The sequence below is a fragment of the Dendropsophus ebraccatus genome, chromosome 3, assembly GCF_027789765.1.
Source record: "Dendropsophus ebraccatus isolate aDenEbr1 chromosome 3, aDenEbr1.pat, whole genome shotgun sequence".
Lineage (NCBI taxonomy): Eukaryota > Metazoa > Chordata > Amphibia > Anura > Hylidae > Dendropsophus > Dendropsophus ebraccatus.
In genome coordinates, this window is record NC_091456.1 from 151,281,345 (window position 1) to 151,293,936 (window position 12,592).

Here is a 12,592-nt window from a genome sequence, read left to right on the forward strand (position 1 = left end):
TGCAATTTACATTCATAATTTTTTTAAGTTATCATGGAAAACAAGGCACTTCCTCTTTTCTCACTCTTTGAGAAAAAAAAAAAGAGTTAGAAAACAGGAAGTCTTGTGTATCCCAGGCCATCTGAGAGCTCACAGAGAGAAGGCAGTCATGTGACTGATGGACACATTGAGCTGTGACTCTCTGTACTGGCCAGAATTCCTGTGTTTAGTCTATTTTTTCCACCAGCGCAAGTCAGAAAAACTGCCTTCAGGAGACTGGACCTGGATTTCTGGTAAGTTCAGCTTTGTTTTGCAGCATGATAACAACAAAAAAATAATGTATATTGCAAACTGCTTTATTTCACCTATACTTCACCTAGATTTTGAAAGTTATAACGGCAGGTACACTTTAAAGAACCACTCCAAGGCAAAAGAGGTACACTGTGTTTTTCATAGTAAAGAGTCTGAGAAAGTAACATAAAAGTTTAAAGTGTAGGAAATAGGGAACCTGTGTGTCATGCATCTTCCCCTCAGGCCCTACACTTAGGGTGGTATTACGCGGGCCGATGGGGGCCCGATAATAACTGTAAACGAGCAGCGATCTGCTAGATCGTCGCTCGTTTACTGGGCCTATTACATGGCCCGATAATTGTTTAATAAGGGCTGCAGGGACATAGTTACTGATGTCCTAGCAGCCCTTGTCTAAACTACATACATTACCTATCCACGCTCCAGGGCTGCTTCTGCGGTCCGCTTCTCCCCAGGTCCCGTGCGTTCTAGCTTCGAAGTGGCCTGTCAGCTGACAGGCCGCTCTGAAGCTAGAGCGAGTGGGACCCGGGGAGAAGACCGAGCAGCCCTGGAACGTGGATAGGTAATGTATATCGTCAGTTGCCGGCCGCGCACCGCTATTACACGTAGCGGTGTGCGGTCGGCGCCCGACTAAAATAGGTCAAAACCTATATCAAAGATCAGCCGATGATCATTGTCATCGGCTGATCCTTGTATTTATTACATGGAGCGATAATCGGCCAAATCGGGCCGATTCGGCCGATTATCGTTCCCTGTAATAGTACCCTTAGAATACCATGATAAGCTTTGTGTACAGTGAAAAAATTATTCCACCAGTTTATAGACTTTCATTAAAGTTTTTTCTCTATAATGCTGTTGACCACTACAGCGTATCCACATAATGTGCAAAAAACGTCACATAGCCTGTACATTTTCTTTTTCTGTATCTACCATACAATTGAATGCAGTGAGCCAACTACATGTATGACCAGCTTTCCATTTATTCCCTACCTAGATGTGGTGGTCACCTAACCACCAAGGACAGTAGTTGTGGGGCCACCATCTTGGATGTCCCAATGTAGGACCTGAATCTATCCATAGTATAAGTGCTAAAAGTCTAGGATGGGAATACCACTTTAGCACATAACACTGCTTTTCTATACGTAAACCAGCATTTGTCATGAGGATTCTCTGTATTCTTTGGCCTTTTTCATAACTGTTTGCTTTTTCATTAATGTGACTAAACACTTTAGATGTCCCAGTTATCATTTATTTAGCAGACAGAAGTGGCACTAATGTTGAAATGACTCAGTTTAATATTGCATGACTGGTTATGGATTACACATTTGTAAAAGATGCTGGGTTGGATCCAAAACCATCCAGCAAGATATAATAAAGCATTATTTTGTATGCCATGAGCTCTGCTATTCTTACAGCTGGCTCACAGAGCTTGGAGGAATTACATTCTCCTTAGGTTACAGCCAAAAACATTTATGGATTACTTATGATTTTGAAGGTATTTACAATAACCACATATGAGCAGCTCATACAGCTCTGCTCCAGGGCAGGTAAGAATATCAATAGTCACCTCATACTGCGCAAGACTAAACTGCATCGGATCCAACTGTTTGGTGCCTGGACAGAGCAGCTGGGTGTCTTGGGGTATTGCGAGGATTGTATATGTGTAAAGGCAGATATTTAGCCCTCATTTCATCATTTGTTAAAGAGTCACTGTCGTATTTTTTTTTTTGCAGAAATCAATAGTTCAGGCGATTTTAAGAAACTTTGTAATTGGGTTTATTAGCCAAATATGCCATTATCTGAATTTAAAAAGCCTTTTCCCAGCCCCCCCCCCCCCTCTTTTCCATCCACTGCAAAAAAATCAGGAAATTGTGACTTGTTGCATCAGACATACCCAGTCTGTTCTAGGGAGAGGGGAGGGGGGGGGGGGGAGGGAGTTAGTCAACAGCAGAAAGCAGATAACAGAGGATTACAGGCATGGAGCTGAGTGAACGCTGTAATCAGAGCTCAGAGATGTCAGTGGTGACTGTCAGAGGAGATAAAGGGTGAGGTATTTGTAGATTAACTCTTTGTTGTCCTGTTTTGGTCTTTTATTTAGGTCTCTCCATAGGAGAACAATGAAGACAGGGGGAGAGCTTCAAACTGCTTTTTCATGATAAAAAATGCATTTTTCGGCTAATAAACCCAATTACAAAGTTTCTTAAAATCGCCTGGACTATTGATTTCTGCAAAAAGAAAATTTCACGACAGTGACACTTTATGCTGATTGAAGTGTATACTTAAAGGGAATCTTTCACTAGGTTTATGCTGCCTTAAATGAACATAAACTAGCTATATAAACACTGAACAGATCGGTGTATTACTTATATCATTTTGTTCAGCTGTTCTCCTAATATGTAGGAGAATAAGATTCTTGACACACCCCTCCCTCCACCCTCCTGCTGCTGATTGACAGTTAACTGCCTATACACAACATGGATAGATAACTGCCAATCATCAGCTGGGACTACTGGGCTTATGTACATAATGGAGAGGACTACTTATTGTCCATGTTATTCATGTGTGAATACAATCCTCAATAAAAACTGGTAATCCGGCACTTGCAAAGAAGAATGCTGTATCTCCAAAAATACAGTAAGAACAAAAAACACCTTAGTGCAGTGACCCAACAGAAACAGACGCGTTTCAAGCGCATACGCTCTCTTGCTCAGCTCACACTCCACCTTTTCCACCCTCTCTAAATAGCAACCACACCAGGTGTATACTACAGGTGTGTGGCTCTGTGATTAAAAGAACACACAACCAGAATACAATTACTACAAAACCACAAATTGACAAAATCACAAATAAATAAATAAATGTATAAGGCAAGACAGAAGTACGCATCTTCACAGTATAGATAATAGTAATAATAATAATAATAATATAGACAGCACAATTATATAAATACCTTTAACTTTTACTTGTATATAGTCATTTATCAACGTTTAGTACATACTCAGCGCATGTCATATGAAAACATGTGAGAGGCAAGAGAATAAGTGATAGATGATAACTGTGGCACTATCAGCTGGCATTATATATATATATATATATATATATATATATACACTATCATATATAAAAACTGCCTTTGTAAGCTGACATTTCTGCTCCACAGAGTGTGAACAGATTCCAATGAAAAAGCGACTGCTAACTATATTCTTCCTATGTCCTGCAAAGAGCAAAAAATGCATGCTAGTATTTTTGCAGGAACACGTTAAGATGTGAACATGTACCAAGGAAAATGATTTTTTTTAAAGAATCATGTGTACAAGTCTATGGCAAGAAAAGTGATACTATTTGCCATGAAATAATTAGTAATGAAATAATAATTCACGGCCTATGTTCACACCCTCCAGTGATCTAGTAAAGTATATTGCCAGTAAGCCTCTCTGTCTCTTAAATATTTTTCTCTATCTACACCCCTGATTTTAGGAATACTTTTTTCAATGCCATTTATTACAAAATTACTGCATTTTCCTTGATGATTTTGTATAAAATGTAACCATGATTTTATAAGCCTTGGCAGCCACTACCTGGCACTGATCACTTAAAGTGACACTGTCACCCCATTTTTTCATTTTTACATAATCAAAAAAGTTTAAATGACTAATTTAGTTGTCTCCATACCTTATTTCAGATTATTAATCATGGTGCATGTTCTTGTGAAAAGTGTACTTTTATCCGCTTGTTACTGCGCTAAAGGGGCGTGGCTTCATCTCTAATGTGCCACATCGCCCCGCCCCCATCCATGACGTCATTGCCACATAGGCCCCGCCCCCTTAGCAGCCATTGGTATGGGTCAATCTAGGGGGTGGGGCCCAGATCTTTAGGCTGGCCCTTCCAATGGCTGCAGACTGGGCGGGGCCTATGTGGCGATGATGTCAGTGATGGGGGCGGGGCTAAGTGGTGCTTAGGACGCGAAGCCTTGCCCACATATACCAATCCACAGATAATAAAAAACACTTTTTACCAGAACAAGCACCATAATGAATAATATAAAATAAGCAATGAAAGCTGTAACAGTTACCCTTTACACCTGTGGAGAGCAGTCAAAATGCAAAAAGGGGGTGACAGTGTCACTTTAAGTTTAGTTTACTGTCCACCAATACCCCCAGGTCTTTTTCAGAAGCACTTTTACCCAATGTTTTATTATTTAGCACATAATTGTACTTATTATTTCTATGGCCTAAGTGCATTACTTTACATTTATCCACATTAAACTTCATTCCCAAGCCTCCAGCTTCTCTAAATCCCTCTGTAATATTATATTATCCTCTTCTGTGGTGATTACCTAGTTTAGTTTAATCTGCAAAAATGGAGATCCTACTCTGTAGCCCCTCATTAGGTCATTAATAAATATAATAAAAAGAAGTGGATCCAATACTGACCCCTGCGGTACCCCACTAGTAACTAAAACTCAATCCGAGTATGTTCGATTAATGACCACCCTCTCTTTTCTATCACATTTACATATATTTTCCCCTAGTCCCAGCATCCTCATTTTATAGACCAACCTTTCATCAGCACAGTATCAAATGCCTTTGAAAAGTCCAGATACACAACATCCACAGCCTCCCCCAGGTCCAGTCTATAACTTACCTCTTCATAGAAGCCGATCAGATTAGTCTGGCAGGACCGATCCCTCATAAATCCATGCTGGTGCTGCGTCACAAGATTGTTTTCCATTTTCCAGTATAGCATCTCTTACAAACCCCTCAAATACTTTACCCACTATAGATGTTAGACTTATAGGGATATAGTTTCCACAATCACTTTTTGAATGTTGGTACCACATTAGCTATGCACCAGTCTCATGTAACAATCCCTGTTATTATAGAATCTATAAATATTAGGAATAAGGGTCTGAGATGGATACCTTCTGGGCCTGGGGATTTATGGATTTTAATGTTTTCAAGGTGCCACCTAACTTCTTGTTGTGTTAGGCAGGTGAGATTTATGGGAGGATTTACATTACCCCTAGTCATGTTATCTGCTATAGGATTCTCCTCTGTGAATACAGTAGGGAAGAATGTATTTAGTGGATTGGCCTTTTCTCCCTTCACCATAACACCTAGATTATTTTTGAGAGGACCAACATTTTCAGGTTTAAATCTCTTGTTGTTTATTCAGGCGAAGCAATTTGCTTCTTTTATTTGTTTTTTTCTTTTTACACAGTCTATTCTTCTGCCTGTAATGGTTTACTGCCTCCCCACTACCTTCTTGTTTTAGTAGTCTGAATGATTGTTTTTTATCATTTATTGCACCCTCAACAGTTGCAGTAAACCACATTGGGTTTCTCCTATTTCTATAATGTTTACTCCCATAGGGGATGTGTTGTTCACAAGACCCACCTAGGATGCCCTTAAAAATATCGCAATTCCCTTGTGTACTTTTACTTTTGAGGGCATTGTCTCAGGCTATGTCCCCAATGTCCTCTCTTAGTTTCTGGAAATTAGTCTTTTTGAAAGTTAATGTTTTTGTTGCCCCCCCCCCCCCTCCCCCTTCTGCTTCTTTAACTATACTTAGAGATTTATAACTCACTCCTAAGAATTTTATTATTCTTCCTACCTCCCTGTATTTCCACCCAAAGAGACTCCATATTATCATCACATACAGTATATCCTCCCTAGTTAAAACACTCCTCCAACCTATTAGCCATCTTTTCCCCTAGCACAGCTGCACCCCCACCTCCCCATTGAGATGTAGCCTATCCCCACTGTAGAGCCTCTAACTGACAGAGAAGTTGGTCCAGTTCTTCATGAACCGAAATCCCTCTTTTCTACACCAGCTCTTGAACATCTTATTTACTTCCCTAATCTCCCAATGTCTCTCTGGTGTGGCTCGTGGTACAGGTAATATTTCGGAAAATATTACCTTGGAGGTCCTAGTCTTATGCTTCCTGCCTAAGTCGCCCACCTACCTCTAACCACCTTATCTCTACCTCTTACCCCTATCATTGGTGCAAATGTGCACCATTACCACTGGGTCATCACCAACCCCTTCCAGTAATCTATGAAACCAATCTGCAATGTGACAAACTCGAGCACCAGGTAGGCAACACACTGTTCGATTATCCCCCTCATTTGCCAACTTGGCAAATTTGTTGGAGTGTGCCAGATTGGGACTTGTCTTCCTGGCACTCTTCTCTCTACCCCGTTTTCTAACTGTCACCCAACTAGCTGCCTCATCCTCCTGCACCTCTTACTATCACCCACTCCCCCATCTACCCCTCCGAGTGCTTACTCAGTGAGCAGCAGACTCCTTTCCAGTTTGCCAATGGCTCTTAATCTTTGCATTCAGTAGAAAAAGAGACTTACAACTTCATTGGTATCCCAAAATGACACTTATGGCCTCATGGCATCCTGGGGTGATCTTCCCTGCCACCATATTGCCAAACTGCAAAAATACTGTTGCCGCAGCACTGCCAGTAGTCTATAAACGTCACCATCCTATACTTAGAAGGGTTAGTTAGCTCTATTAACATTTGACCCTACTTACACGTCTATGACCCACAATAGATTTACTGTATAGGCTACAGTATGACCTGCAGAAATATTCACTACTTCAATGTTATTTGGTATAATAGGATAACCTAGCCTTAGAGGAAATTGTATTAAGATAACAAATTATTCAATTTATAAGGAGCACAAAGTTGCTTTTTAATATAATGTAACTTTTTTTCTATTGAACTAAAGCACCTGAGGTCCCGTATCCACTCGTTTTAATTGGATTATAAGCAACCTTGAAGCATTCCATCTACAGATAACACCAAATTATATAAGATAATGAACTGAGAGCAGGAATCTGTTCCTCTCAACATTGATTTCAATAAAAAGCTTTTCCACCTTTAGCTTTCTAGATCTAAAGCACACAGCACTGCCAGCGGTTGTTTCGGGCTGTTTTTTCACAAATATGGGTGATGGAGAGGACAAACTGGGATATTGCTGTAGAACCATATGATGTCAATGTATGCCATTAATTATTTTTGGACTCAAGGCACCATGTTATATGGAGCTGAAGGATTTATTTGGTACATAGTTTAACTCATGGAAGTCATCTGTTTTTAGGTTAGATAACACTTTTGCATACTTTTTAGGGCCATGTTTACAAGGCATAAGACACCGTCCTTGTCACAGAACGGCCGGTGTCAAAGAAGATCATCCCAGCCGGAACTGAAGTGCCGGCTGGATAGTCTTCACTTCTGCTGAATTCGGATGTGGGCACACCTGTGTGTGCCCGCATCCAAACTTACTGCTGCTCACAATGGATCCATTGTGTACAATGACATGTCTTCTGTGGCCGCTATTCAATGAATAGTGCCTGCAGAAAACTGACATGTCAGTTTTTCCTGCGACCAGATGGAATCCCGTCAGGAGCGTATACTATGTGCTCCGGCCAGGATTCTATTAATTCCAACAGAACGTGTGTTTTGCAAAAATCGCGGCCGTTGTTGCAAATTACAACAGCGGATGTGATTTATATAAAACATACGTTGTGTGAACATAGCCTTGATCAGCGTAGGGATCCTTGACTCTCCAGCTGTTGCAAAACTAAAACTCCCATCATGCCTGGACAGCCAAAGCCAAAGCTAAAACCCCTGTTTTAGATGGACAAACACTAATCTAAGTAACATGGTTTTCTGACCCACAATATGTGACCATTAAAACTCCTATTTCTCCCCTTCACAGATTCCATGTCAGCAAAGTTGTTTAGTGTGTCTACTTTGTACATGACACAAGCAATTTTTCCAACACATTTTGACAAGCAGACCATTTAATTTATAATTCACTATATCAAAATTGCAGTCGGTCAACTCAGAAGGCTACACAATGTCAGCTGACTGTGCTAAATTTCCAGAAAATAACGCCATAGCTTTAGAAGCGTCTGACAGTGTGCATGTGGCAGGATTATTAGGCCTACTTGCCTCTATGTTGGTCACAATAGGAAAATATAAAAAAAATCAGCAATAACATCCGAAAAAGAACTGTGAAACGCAACAAGTTTGGTACAGGTCAGTAATTTCATTAAGTTCCCAAGTTCAACTGTTTACAAGGTAATATGCAGGTTTAAACCTCATGGGACTAAGCAGCTATTATACAGCACAGGAAGGAATCACAATCTGTCTCCTAAAGAAGAACATTTGTGCAAGAAAAGTACAAATCAATCCAAGAACAAACGTTAAGATCCTGGAGGGATAAATGTTTCTACAGCCACATGACCTGAACGACTGCTCAGCAAGGAACAAGCCTCTTCCCCAAAACTGATATCAAAATTCATAAAACAAAAATGGAATTGTAGGGAGGTAAAAGACAACATTGTAGAGTGAAAAACACCATCCCAACCATGAAGTTATCTTCCTCTTCTCTGTCCGATGACGGTAATAGAAACAGGCGGTCCAGTGAATGCCCACGATCCTATGTGTGGGCATAAAGACTTTAATAGAAGAACATCCAACAGCATCAGTCTTGTGGTCAGTTTCCAATCTTTACTTACGGTACATCATTAAGTACTGGGAAAATGTCACATTTTGTGAGCATGCTTGAAAAAGACCTCAGGGTTAGAGATGCACTCGACACCTTGAACCCAAACACTCAGCATTTGATTAACCCATAGGCTGTATCCATATATTTTCAGGATTCCCTAGGGCTGCATTCAAATTCTTCAGCCACCAGGAGTGAAATACAGAGCGTTTGGGTTCGGACAGACCATACGTCGCATTTTCCCGGTACCTGATGACGTAATTAAAGCTTGAAAAGTAATCTTAAGGGTAGCTTCAAACATACCAGATTTGCAGCGTATTTCACGCCCGGAGTTTGCAGTGAAATCCGCAGCCAATCCTGATACTGTCACTTCAATCGGGTTACATACCCGCAGCGGAAATTTCTTTCCGCTGCAAGTATGTAACCCGGCCCCTTTAACCCCCCGCTGCCCGCAGCATACATTACCTTCTCGTCGCCAAGGCTACATGTGAGGCTCCCATCAGTCCCGCTCAGCCAATCAGTGCATGGCCCTCTTCTACCTGCGTCAAGACCTGCTTGCTCAGCAAATTTCTGGCCTAGACCAGACAATGTAAGTATAACTTTTTTCTATCTTTTATGGTCCTAGCAAAATATATATTTTTTTAAAAAAGGTCATAAAAATGTAGTCTGCCCATTTGGGACTGAGGTACCAGGCTATATGTTCAGCTATGTGTTATCAAAGCATAATAAATACCCTCTACATTGATTCATTTAATATTGTACTGTATTGGGGTCCTCAGTCACCTTTACAATTTTGTATTGGAAACTTTCTACAGCAGAAGGGCTGTGACTAGAGGGAGTAACATGAAGCATTGCAGTACATTGCTACTTCTATACTCCATAAGTATAAATGACTTGAGAGCTGTATAATAAGTGCTTTTTGTACCCGTTAGATTAAAGGACAAGTCCCACGAAAATCTTTTATTCAGTAATAAAAGCACATTGCAAAGTTATATAACTCTGCAATGTACTTCTATTACCGATTGGTAAGCATTACAGTGTTTTCAGTAACACTCACCCACACCAGGAAGTATCAAGTCTGTAGAATTGCGTATGCTGCGTCGTCACCGTGTATCCCCGGATCCGCCATTTTGGTGACGAGGACGTCACTGTGCCGATTCCACCCCCTGGGCTGGGCTCCATCTCCTCTGACCGGCCCCCCTGCCCACGTCACTGTGCTGATTCCACCCCCTGGGCTGTGCTTCATCTCCTCTGACCGGCCCCCCCCCTGCCTACGTCACCCGATGATGTCACAGGCGCTTTCTGATTGGCTGGTAAAGAGAATGGCCATGTGATCTATTTTGTCCAATGGAAACTGCCCGGGCGAGCATGCTCAGAAGCATGGTATAATTTTCTATCAACAGGGTATATTCACTGCTTCTGCGCTTGCGCAAATAGCGCAGAAGCAGCGAATCGGCTTTCATCTTTATTCTAGTGGGCTTGCTAATGTAATTAGCAAGCCCAGGTTATAAAAGGGACTGTAAAATAAAAAAGATTTAGAAAAATTCATTGTGGTCTGGTGGTCTGGTGTTTTCTTCACAGCGGCGGCGGCGGCAGCAGAAGAAGTTTTTTTGTATACAAATCAAGTTTGATATTACACCTGGTACAGGTAAAGAATAATGCTGAGAAAGCATTGTATTTTATTAAGATAGTTATTTTAAACAATATAGTATAGTGATTTATTATCTATATGTACAATTTTTTAGATTTATTCTATTATGCTAGAATATTTTTTAAAATATATGTAGAGATATACATATATAGAGATATATTTGCAGTGCAGCAAGATATAATTTATGTCTATTTGATAGTATTTAGACACTACAGTGCTATATGCTGTACCCCCATCTCTACATGTAGGAATTCATTAGGACAACATTCTGCAGAGCATTGCACTACGGTGTCCTAATGCATTCCTATATGTACAGTTCACTCTGCAGAGCATTGCACTGTAGTGTCTCTATACATGCATATATACAGACACTACAGTGCTATATGCTGTACCCCCATCTCTACATGTAGGAATGCATTAGGACAACATTCTGCAGAGCATTGCACTACGGTGTCCTAATGCATTCCTATATGTACAGTTCACTCTGCAGAGCATTGCACTGTAGTGTCTCTATACATGCATATATACAGACACTACAGTGCTATATGCTGTACCCCCATCTCTACATGTAGGAATGCATTAGGACAACATTCTGCAGAGCATTGCACTACGGTGTCCTAATGCATTCCTATATGTACAGTTCACTCTGCAGAGCATTGCACTGTAGTGTCTCTATACATGCATATATACAGACACTACAGTGCTATATGCTGTACCCCCATCTCTACATGTAGGAATGCATTAGGACAACATTCTGCAGAGCATTGCACTACGGTGTCCTAATGCATTCCTATATGTACAGTTCACTCTGCAGAGCATTGCACTGTAGTGTCTCTATACATGCATATATACAGACACTACAGTGCTATATGCTGTACCCCCATCTCTACATGTAGGAATGCATTAGGACAACATTCTGCAGAGCATTGCACTACGGTGTCCTAATGCATTCCTATATGTACAGTTCACTCTGCAGAGCATTGCACTGTAGTGTCTCTATACATGCATATATACAGACACTACAGTGCTATATGCTGTACCCCCATCTCTACATGTAGGAATTCATTAGGACAACATTCTGCAGAGCATTGCACTACGGTGTCCTAATGCATTCCTATATGTAAAGTTCACTCTGCAGAGCATTGCACTGTAGTGTCTCTATACATGCATATATACAGACACTACAGTGCTATATGCTGTACCCCCATCTCTACATGTAGGAATGCATTAGGACAACATTCTGCAGAGCATTGTACTACGGTGTCCTAATGCATTCCTATATGTACAGTTCACTCTGCAGAGCATTGCACTGTAGTGTCTCTATACATGCATATATACAGACACTGTAGTGCAATGCGCTGTACTCACACCTCTACAAATAATAATTTATTTCAAAATAAATGTGCATCAAATAGCTAGAAATATGTTTTTGTTTTAGTCTATATAGATATATCATTTTTTTTTTTAGATTTACACCTTTAAAAAAAATAAGTATAGCAGGTTCAGTTTAGATTGTCCTATTGTCTCCATCGCAGACGTCTAGGCTGCCTAATCAGATAAAGAATCTTTTCTGTTCCCAGCCGCCTCAGTCATTCGATACTCCGTCTATTGTTTAAAAAATAATTAGGTTAGCTGGATCCTTTGCTTATCTTGTATCTTTTTTTTTTTTTTTTTCAAGGGATGTTCTACAGTTCTTGTTTTCCAGTTATATAAGACTAATACCTTATACCTTATAAGTTGTGTATTATATTAGGTCTAATTATGCCCTTAGCCAGAGACACTGAGAGCCATTGAGGTAGTCATATGTCCACCTCAATAGACTTAAAAAATATCATCTGTAGGCAAGAGACATAAAAGTTGAATTATGAAAGTATAAAGCCCTATTCCACCAACACATCTCCAGACAGATATTACCCCACACTATGCTGGCAGATGTAGTCCTGTATATTACCACACCATGCTGGGAGATGTAGTCCTGTATATTACCACACAACATGCTGGGAGATGTAGTCCTGTATATTACCCCACACACCATGCTGGGAGATGTAGTCCTGTATATTACCCCACACACCATGCTGGGAGATGTAGTCCTGTATATTACCACACACACCATGCTGGGAGATGTAGT

At 40.6% G+C, this 12,592-nt stretch overlaps 1 protein-coding gene across 6 annotated transcripts in view; it reads right to left on the bottom strand.

Moving 5' to 3' along the window:
- Positions 1-12,592, bottom strand: part of MCTP1 (multiple C2 and transmembrane domain containing 1) — a 528,068-nt gene that overhangs the window by 393,940 nt on the left and 121,536 nt on the right. The window lies entirely within an intron of this gene.